Genomic DNA, 10,393 nt, shown 5'->3' with positions numbered 1-10,393 from the left:
ACCTCCCAAAGACCTCCTGACAGCATCACACTGAGGGTGAGGATTTCAATCTGTGTTTTGGGGGACAGGCAGGCAGTTCGTGACCGTCACCCTCTTTGTGTATTTCTGACTCAACATTGAGTCTACATTCAGCTGTCCAGGGAACAGAGCCTTTGTGGACACTGAGCAAGGTCAGAGCTGCAAGCATGTACACATCGGGGGCATGGGAGCTGCCAGGGGTGTGAGAACAGGGTTTCATGTCAATTGGAGCTGCTTTCCTAGCAAATGTACTCATAAGCTATCCTGGCAACATTTGCTTTTCACGAAGAGTGGATCAGGCAGTGGGGGCAGCAGGCGGTGTTGCCAGAAGCTTGGAACTGATGAGCAGCAGAGAAGGGGCAGAGGCCACGACCTTGGCCGTACCAGGTGTCTGCTCTCCAGGCCTCAAGCCTGTGACTGTGCAGAGACCAAGCCGACCGGGGCTTGCCGGCCAGTGTGGCTGTCATGCGGGTGATTATCGGGGTGTGCTTTCTATGTAATGTTCCCTCAACCCTATGCCCACCCTACCAATTTCTGTGCCTAGCAGAAATCATGCTGCGTTTCCTTGATGAAGCCTTGAGTTTCCTATGGAGATGTAGGAATAGCACGATTTGGCTCACGTCAAAATACTTTGCAGTGAAGCTGCATGGAAGAGGATTCTGGGCTTCCATTTGATGTTTTCAACAATACCTGAGTGTTAAGGGACCGTCTTGCTTGTTAAAAAGCACCAGATGAAAAAGACTACTGGTTAATAAAGGAGACTTTTTACATTAGCACAGAGAGGGTGGCTTGAGATAAATTCAGCGTAACGTAGGTGTGTTTCTAAGCCATCAAAGGGACCATCTCTCTGCTGGCGACACGTGTTTTCTGGTATTGGTTTTGTTCTGAAAAAGGATGACTGGCATTCGGTAGAGTCATTCCAAAATTCACCTGGAAGGTGTCCACATGGTGCCTTGTTTTCTCCTGACATTCTGGGCACCACGAGGAATTATTCCTGTCTTCAGCACTAGCAGGAGACTTTTCCTGAACACCTGCTCCTCTTTGGCATCATGCGTGTGAAGGAGTCAGAGTGACCCTGTTTTCATGGAGTTTTCAGACACCGTGGGGACAGTGTAGCATTAGTGTCAGGCTCGGGTGGGACGCAGGTTTTCCTCAGACAACAGCTGCCGATTCCAGGATGGCCCTCGACCCCCCCTCCCTCTGTTCCTCTGCATCATGTCTGAATTAAGGCTGTTCTATCGTAGCGGGGGTATCATGTTAGCTGAATTGTGCTTTTTTTAACCTGGCAGTAAGTAAATTAATGGTACATTTGCCAAGGACAGCGAGGTTTGATTTGATGAATCCAGTGGGGAAAAGGAGAAGGGGCTTGGCTGGGTGGGGACATGTATGATGGGAGCAGAATGGAGCAGCCATGCAGGCTGTTGGGATGGAGGGGCTATGCCCGCATTTCCATGGGGTCCGTCGATGTTTGTGGCATTAGACCTGAACCTCTGTCTCTACTTCTAACACCCGCATAGTGAGGAATCCCCTGACAGGCCTGAGTTGTTACTTCCCATGGCCATCACTGGGAAGTGCCCCGGATGACTCTCCTGGCTGGTGACGGCCCTGGGCCTGGACATTGGCTTTGTCGTGAGTTGTTTCTTCTTGTGGCCATCTCTGGGAAGTGCCCTGGATGCCTGTCCTGGCTGCTGACGGCCCCGGGCCTGGACACTGGGTTCGTCCTGAGCTCTACGAGGGGCTTGGGCTCCATGCGCAGCAGGCACCTGCGGATCCCTTTGGACGTGAGATGTTGGCGCTCGGCTTGGAGGCCACCGCGATCTGGGTGTGGTCAGGACCCGGCTCATCCTTTGGAGAGACAGCACCTTCCCAGGGGCCCCTCTGAGGTGCGTAGTCGTGCAGTGCCCTCACAGGATGCCCGGTCCTCCGAGAACTTCCCGCCATTCCCCTGGACCATCAGGTGTGGGAGTCAAGTGTGGTGTGTATGTCACGGGCGGGGGTGCTGAGGACACCACGTGCCTGCTCGTGCGAAGACCCGAGGCGCTGCGTGGGCTCGTTTCCAAGAGCCCGTTGGCATCTGGGGACCTGTGGGTGTCTTTCTACTGGCAGGAAATAATGGGTGGCCCATGTTAATTTGTGTCTTTTTTTGTCAAAAAGCCCTAATGTCAACATTGCTGTACCGCTATTGGAACAGCCCACCTCAGGCTCACTGGCCCTCCTGTTTCTGGGCTGCTGCAGTGTTGTGTTGGGATAACTGTGTTAACTTCGTTTGAATTTTCTTCCTGTTCTTTTGGAATAAGTGTTGATAGTTTGTGCTGCTTGTTCACCCCAGAGGCGAGGGTATCCTTTAGGCCTGGAGGAGCACAGCCCGTGCAGGGAGGTGCCGGGTCTCTGCCTCTCGTATCGTCCACAGCCCTCTCTACATGTCTGCTCTTCACTCCTCATGCCCACGGCCAGGGTCAAGGGCCGCTCGCTCTGCTGTTTGAGATCCTCGGAAAAGGTGGTGTTTACACTGAAGGGAGATTGGGGGTGTGCGGCTGATTTTAAATAGGAGGAAATGATGGTGACAGAATGAGCAATGCCTATCACTTAGTCTCAGGCTTGAGAAATTGTGTTTTAGAAGCAAGGTATCCCCAACTCCGGTTTTCTTCAAATTAAATCTTTTAAAGAGTTCACAAATATAAATAGTTAAAGCCTAAAAACTATGCAAGAGAGGGCCTAGAGCCCAAGCCACTGCCAACTCTGACTCCAAGACACCTCAGAAACTTGGTCCTCCTCCTCAGAGAACTCCGCTTCTACTCCTCCCTCCACACTGCTCCCTCCACACTCCTCTTCCACCCCCTCCCCTTCTTCCTTCCCTTTCCCTTCTTCCTTCCTCCCCTTATTCCTTCCTCCCCTTCCTCTTCTTCCCCCCCCTGTCCTTGGGCAACCTCCATGGAACTCTGGTTGAAAGTTACTGCTCTATAGGGCCGCCCATTTGATAGACGAGCACGCTGAGGACCAGACACAAGTGACTGACTCAGACCCGCGCAGAGGCTGGCCCAGCTCGCATGCGTCTCCTGCCTCCCGTAACACTGGGTTGTCCCTAATGGAAGAGAATCAGTGATGCTGCTTCACTGATCTCCTCCAGGGAAAACAGGGTGATAACAGGTTATAAACATGGGAACGTTTTGGAAAAGCCGTCGTCCACTTGTCATCTCCATCTCTCCTGCCCGGAAGATGTAGGGAGAACCTGCCTTCAGCCCACCTTCATCCCATAACAGGACAGAGAACAAAGGGGCAGAGACCCAAGTCCTGTCAGTGCCCTCAGGAAACCCCCTGTTTCCTCCTCATGGTGGAAGTGGAAACCATCCCGCTGGACTAGATCTTCCCGGGAAGCCCCTCCACCGCGAAAGCAAGGAATCTGGTTTGAGCAAACACCATTCTTGGTGCCATCACTTTCTGCAGCTGAACCCTGCATACCTGGCCCATTAATCTTGCTAGTCCGGTGTTACTGGGTCCTGGGAGTTAATGTGGTCTCATGGCAGGTGTTTACCGTTGTGTTCAGAGAGGAGAATAGAACTTTATTTTGTTGAAATCAGATGATAACCATTGCCATGTGATTCCTTGGGTTGGTTGGGGCGGGTAGTGCTCAACACTTTTCCTGAGGGCTAAGTTCTAGTTTGAGACCGTCTCACTTTGTCGCCCAAGCTGGAGTGCAGTGGTGCGATCTTGGCTCACTGCAACCTCCGCCTCCTGGGTTCAAGCAATTTTCCCTGCCTCAGCCTCCCAAGTAGCTGGGATTATAGGTGTGTGTCACCACGCTTGGCTAATTACAAAGATGTTTAATACAGGCTGGGTTTTGCCATATTGGCCAGGCTGGTCTCGAACTCCTTGCCTCAAGTGATCGGACCACCTTGGCCTCCCAGAATGCTGGGATTACAAGCTTGAGCCACTGTGCCCGGCCCGATCCTGACATCTTTTAAAGCTGCCTTCATGTACCAAAAGCCAGTCTATGTTTGAAAATCAGGCTTGAAGAGCCTAGGAGGAGAGGGATAAACTTCAGCTAGGTAAATAACTATACATATGTTAAAAATATGGGCCAAAATCTACCGCAAATGTTAACTCTTCTGCTTTGCATTTTATATCCATTTATGGTTATTCTTTCAGTATTAAGATTTTTAAAGATTCTTTTGATAATTATGAACAAATTACTATTAAAACTCAGATGCATTTGTAACACTTTAAAGAACTAATTGTATGACATTATTTTTCCTGGAGGCATTTTGGATTGTTACATAATTAATGTTTATCTCTTTGCCAGAAATCTTTTTTTTTCTTTTCCAGAACAGAAACCTGAAAAGAAACTTTCCTTTGCATTAAGTGTTATTTCACTGTGTGACAATCAATTTTTGCATATGAGAACAAGATCATCGTGTATTTTTGGGATAATTCTTGCTTAATAGTGATAAAGCTAAGTGTTAAAATTATGAAACAACTTGTTTCTTTGAAAATTACTATTTGCCTGCTCACCAGGTGAGGGCTGATGAGACCGGGAATGTAAAAGTTAAATTGTATTTAGCTTGTATAAAAGAAGTTAACAAAATTTTTTTTGTGTGTGTGTGTGCTACTACTGAAGTCGCTTAGCTGTGGAAATGAGGTTATTGCAGGCACCTAGAATTTTATCTCCTTCACTTCTACAATGAGAAGAAATTCTCCAACAAGCACAGGAATCTGACTTTCTGATATTGAGACTCCTAGGCATCAAGCCCCGTGGAAGGGTTGGTGATTACGTGAGCGTTGGCATTGGCGTTGATGTGGGCACCCTCCAAGCTGGACGCAGGGAGCAGGGAAGGGCAGGACAGGCCCCTCAGGAGCCATGAGAAAATAAAATGTTGGCAGCAGTGGTGAGGGTTAATGTCAGGGGCCAGGAGGAGGTGGCGAAGGGAGCATGTGCCTCAAGGCAGCCCTGGAACCCGCAGTCCCTAGAGTGAGGTCTGGTCTGCAGGGGATGTGGACGGCCACGTGGCGAGGCCCACAGACAGCCTGGACTTCGCTGCCTCAGAACTCCGGTGGACGCTGCAAACAGCCCCACAGGGTTGCAGTGTATATTCCTCGGACAGAGAGAAGGTGCTTGGAACTGTTCCCGGCATGAAGCCAGCACCCTGTGAACAGTGGCCGCTGCTGTCGTGACTGAGTGCTGTCCAACTTGGGGGCATTTGCTCTGCTCAGTTCACTTAATTAGGCAAGGAATGGGGTTGCCCTGCCTTCAACAAGCTTGACGCATTGAACGAGGACTCAGTCGATAAAGTACTCTGTAAATACGCTCTCCCGGCTAGAGTGAGGAAAGCCCAGGGAGCAGTGGTTCTTCAGTATTAGGTGTTTGTGGCGGGGCCAGCTGTGCGGCTGCCAGAGCGAATGTGACCAGGAAGCCTCTGTCCCCGCCGGGCGGTGGCCAGCGTTTCTGTTACACGTGCCGTAGGCAGAAGGTGGGCACTGCTGGGAAACTTGCTTATATTGCTGTTTTCTGATTAGAAATTCAAGGTTTCTGAGCATCCTACATCAAATTTGTACATTGCTGAGACTGTACACATTTCAACACTTGTTTTTTTCTGCTTTTCGGACCCATATAACCTGGCATTTGGCCGTGGCTTCCAGGACAGGCTGGATGCAGAGTGAAGTCCTCTCCTCACTGTCAATGTTTGCAGATGTCTTTTTGTAAAAACTTTGTATTTCTTGAGAGTCTCAATTAGGTTTTTACTTAACTAGACTTTTAAAATTGCCATGCACTTAACTCTCCCAGTTACACTCGTGAGCTAACGTGGGTTTTTGGTTTTACTTTGATGAATGTTTAACATTTGCATGCTGGATGTGGGGGTGGAGGTCATTTATCTGCTTTTCATTTCCTTCTTGGTTATACTTAGAGACTTCAGGTAAAGTGTGGAAAGCGTGGTACAGGGTGAATTGCAGGCTACAGTGTGGCGTGGTGGAGGAGAGGCGGGGCTGCAGTGTGCACAGTGGATGAGAGTAAAGAGATTCCCATCCTCGAGGGAAACACACAACAAACAATTTTAAAAACTGATCATCTAGCTTGCATGAGGTCCAACACATTCAGTTTGCAAAGTTTAACTTCCAAGTTAACTTAGTAACTTTTCCCCTAAGTCATTAATTTAGTAGCTTATGTTTAAATATATGTTTTGTCTAAAGCAAGTCATAAATTCTAAAATGAATGACTAAACATGTAATAATTTAGGCATACAGCACCTGAAGGGAAAACTGCCAGTATGCTAAAATATTGGATACAGATGCTCAAAAAATATAATGTAGCATTCTTACAATGCATGTGCTTTTAGCATGTAACTTTGTGAGTAGTTTTGAGCTATATTTTTAGGAATGTGTATATCTTGAATACTTTAGGGCACCACTGCAGATGTGTGCGTGAGAGGTATAAATGCTGAATGTTCTTCTCCCTTCCCTTAAATGAAAAAGATTAGCTCCCTTCATTTTTATTTCTACTTTGTTTTTAAGTGGACTCTCACTCTTGTTGCCCAGGCTGGAGTGCAGTGGCACAATTTTGGCCCATTGCAACTTCCGCCTCCCGGGTTGAAGTGATTCTCCTGCCTCAGCCTCCCCAGTAGCTGGGATTACAGGCAACCACCACCATGCCCCGCTAACTTTTGTATTTTTATTAGAGATGGGGTCTTGCCATATTGGCCAGGCTGGTCTCAAACTCCTGACCTCAGGTGATCTGCCCACCCTGACCTCCCAAAGTGCTGGGATTACAGGCATGAGCCACCACGCCCGGCCAGCTCCCTTCTGTAATGATTTATATAGTTGTTTTTGCTTTTTGTTTTTTTGAGACGGTGTCTCACTCTGTCGCCCAAGCTGCAGTGCAGTGATGCAACTCTTGGCTGACTGCAGCCTTCACCTCCTGGGCTCAGGTGATCCTCCCACCTCAGCTTCCTGAGTAGCTGGGACTAGACACATGTTACCACACCCAGTTTTTTTTCTTTTTTTTCAATAGAGACAGACTTTTGCCATGTTTTCCAGGCTGGTCTCGAGTTCCTGGGCTCAAGCAATCTGCCGGCCTCAACTTCCCAAACTGCTGTGATTACAGGCGTGAGCACCACATCTGGCCCATTTTTTTTTTTCCTTCTAGGATTAGGAGTCGACTTTCAGAAAACCCTTCAACCTTGCAAGCTTAATTTTCCATAAAAATATTCCTCTAGGATAAAAACAAGACACAAAGTAGTATGTGTGGACTGCAGTTAAAAATTTTCAAGACAACGTAGCTTAGGAAGGTTGACATTTACAAAGAGCAGGAGGCCCGTTCAGTGCCTTCTAGGCACTGGGAATGGCGGTCTGTGGGCGACTTTAACGTGTGCGGCGTCCTGAGACGTGATCGTGGTGTTCACGCTTTTACCGAGGGCCTCCTGGGAGTACCAGAGGCTCTTCTTCTGCAGTCGGCCAGCTAGGCAGCAGCTGCTGGAGAAGGAACAAACAGTAAAAGACAGATGTACACGGTGTTATTGTGGCAGAGAGGTTAAAACCAGGCTCACTTTGTTCTTACCTTTTTAAAAGACTAATAATGAAGTCCTTAAATATGTTCAGGATTTCAAAGCAGTTGTGGGTGTGTCTGTGTCTCTAGCTCCCATTCGGGTGCTTCCTGCGAAGAGAGCTTAGAGAGGCCACCTTTCCTTGATGAGGTGACAGAGCCTGGAGAGGTGTGAACCCCGTGGTGGTGGGGTGACTGACCTGGGGTCAGGCTGGGTCAGCGTGGGGATCCACCCCCACTCCACGTTTCTGTAGGGAATCCACAGTTCTAAGTCTTTCTGATATGGGTAAAATGAACCTGGAAGGGGTGTTATTTTTTAAGAAGTAAGTGCCATGCTCTTTTTTCCTCATACTTTTCCGTGTTTAAGCAGCATTGAAGGATAAGACACTGGTAGCATGTTGGTTTGGAAGTAATGTTGTTGGTTATTTTCCGTTGAATCTGACCCTAAGGTTGCCTGGTAACACAAGTTTTCCTTTAACAACATGGGACTCTGTTGAATCTGTCGCCCCATCGGCTGAGCCGCCTGAAATCAGTGCGGTGGCAGCTGAAGAGGCCTCTTCCCCTTGGAGGAAGCCGCTGGATTGGCAGGAGGCACCGCCCTTGATTGAGGGAGTGAGGCGCCTTTGCAGGGACACCACGTGGCACCTGCGGCTCTGTCCCAGCCCCTGCTAGTTGGCCAAGCAGCCTCACGACAGTGTGCTGAGTGTGAATGTTCACTGGGGCAGGCCAAGGCTTTTGTTCCAGAAACACTGACTTCAGAAACGGCCGGCCATGTGTGTTGAGCATGGCAAGAAAGACTTAAGTGCGTCTTAAACCTCTTGAACAAAGCAAGTTGATGTTTCAAATGCATCTCGAAGGCTAATGACTTTGCTATGGTCAATATTCAGGAGAAAAGAGGGTTTGATGAAATAGAAAGACAGGAGTGGCAAGTGACGTGCTTGTGCCCCATATGACTAAGCGATGTCCTGGCCGTTCCACACCACGACCTCTGAGCAGCCAGCCTGCAGATACTGGGTCAATTTAGATATCCCTGATCTCTGCAGAGGTTTGATGAGGTAGCCCAGGAGCAGATAAACACAAACGCTGACTGGAAACCCTGGAACACGGAGGCACTAGAAACAGCAAGCTGCTATTAACATCATAGTGAGAGACAGTTGCCTGCTGTCTTAGGGGTGTCAGCTTCTTTTGCTTCTAGACTTCCGTCTGCGTTACAATACAGTTTTGTTCAGTTTATCCCCATTACTCCGCTGTTTTCGCTGTTAAAGTCTCAGCCAGCACTTAGCTCTGACACTGCAGGAATTTGACTGTGCGGCTGACCAGGCCTCCCTGGCATGGCTGTAAAGCAGGCGAGAGCTTTCCGGAAGGTGGTGACGAGAACCCGAGGCAGAAATGAGCGTTGCTGGTCGACATAAGGCAGTGCACCTGCAGCAGAGCATGTACGTGCACTTTCAGGCTAAACAGGTGTAGGAGAGAAGAAAACCGCCTATGATTAGTCACTTAAAATGCCACACACCCAACCCTTGAGACCCTAGCACATAGAGTAGTAGTGGTCTTGGAGATGGCAGGTGTGCTGAAGTCTGATTTTCTCACTTGACTTTTCCAGCAGCGTTTTCCTCATCTCTCAGCTGGGGCTAAAACTGCCCCGCATAGATTTGTGCATGGAACCGTGCGTGTAAAGTGGAGTAGCCCCAAGGACCTAGGAAGGACTCGTGGTCAGTGTCGGTGGTCATGCGTGCTGTACGGGTCCCCCAGGAAGACGATTGTTATAGATAACTCCCTCCGTTCAATGTCACTGAATGTAAAAGGTGGGACCTTGGCTTCTGATGTGTCTGGTTTGCTGCAGGCCGCGCTGCACCCCGTGGTTCCTGAGCCCTGGGCTGAAGTACGCCCTGCTGCATCGCCTGTGTGCTTTTGCTGTGTAACTTAGAGCTCCTGCCCTGGGAAACTTCCTCGCGCCTGAGGAGCACCACAGTTTGCTGGAAGACCTGTCCGAAGCGTGGACTGCGAGGAGCCCTGCCTTGACCCTGTCCTCTCCAGGTTGGGAGCGACTTTGTGGGGTTTGTCGGCTCTTCTCTCAGGTGTCCTGTGTCTCATGGATCAGCCGACGAGCCCCGTCTGGAGGAGCACTCTACAAAACGCTGCCTGCCACCCAGATCTCCTAGCGCAGAGTGAGGCCACATCTGCAGACCATACCGCACAGAGTCCCGAGGCATTCGGCAAGAAGGGGAGTGGGATGTGTGTGAGATCCCACTGCGGAAGCCGGCTCTGCTCCGTACTCTGCGTTCGGGGTGCCTGATGTTCAGATCTGCTGTGTCTATCGGGGGCCATGGCGAGGTGGTGGGAGTGGGGGCGGGGAGCAGCGCGGATGGATCCAGGGAAGGACTTAGTTGAATCCCAGCTGCCCACATACCTGTTGCTGGTCTTGGACAAGCTCCCTAGTTTCTCTGGGCTTCGGTTTGATTGTAAGACAAGGACACCGCCCCAGTCTGAAGATGTCGGTGTGTGCGGGAATGCCTGGCGCAGTCACGATGGGTTTTCCTTCAGCCTCCTCCATGCCCCTCCCTGGGTCAATCAGTATCCATGCGTGCCACAAGTAAATTCCAGTCCCTCCGAAAAACCAGTTGACCCGAGTTTTATGGTTAAGCATGGTGAGTGTGCTTGCCAGGAAATGCCACTAGATGTCATGGGCCTGCTCCTCTATGTCCACAGCAATCCCCGGAACAGGCTGGTTCAGGATGTGGGAGGTGGGAGTCGGTGTTGTACCTAGGTCAGGCTAAAGTCAAAGGCTCATTTGCTCTGTGAGGGGTGATCAGGATGACATATCAAGAGGAGCCCCGTGGCTGA

The 10,393-nt window shown here is 49.7% G+C and overlaps 1 long non-coding RNA gene across 1 annotated transcript; it reads left to right on the top strand.

Annotated features, from left to right (window-relative positions):
- Nucleotides 1-4,972: 4,972 nt before the first annotated feature.
- On the top strand, nt 4,973-10,169 carry LOC144334987 (uncharacterized). Its single transcript, XR_013405332.1, has 2 exons — nt 4,973-5,483; nt 9,393-10,169. It is a non-coding gene; the product is annotated as an uncharacterized LOC144334987 (long non-coding RNA).
- Nucleotides 10,170-10,393: the final 224 nt, after the last annotated feature.

This window comes from Macaca mulatta, chromosome 15, assembly GCF_049350105.2.
Source record: "Macaca mulatta isolate MMU2019108-1 chromosome 15, T2T-MMU8v2.0, whole genome shotgun sequence".
In the NCBI taxonomy this organism is placed as follows: Eukaryota; Metazoa; Chordata; class Mammalia; order Primates; family Cercopithecidae; genus Macaca; species Macaca mulatta.
Note: the sequence above shows the minus strand (reverse complement) of the source record. Positions and strands in the feature narration are given on the sequence as shown.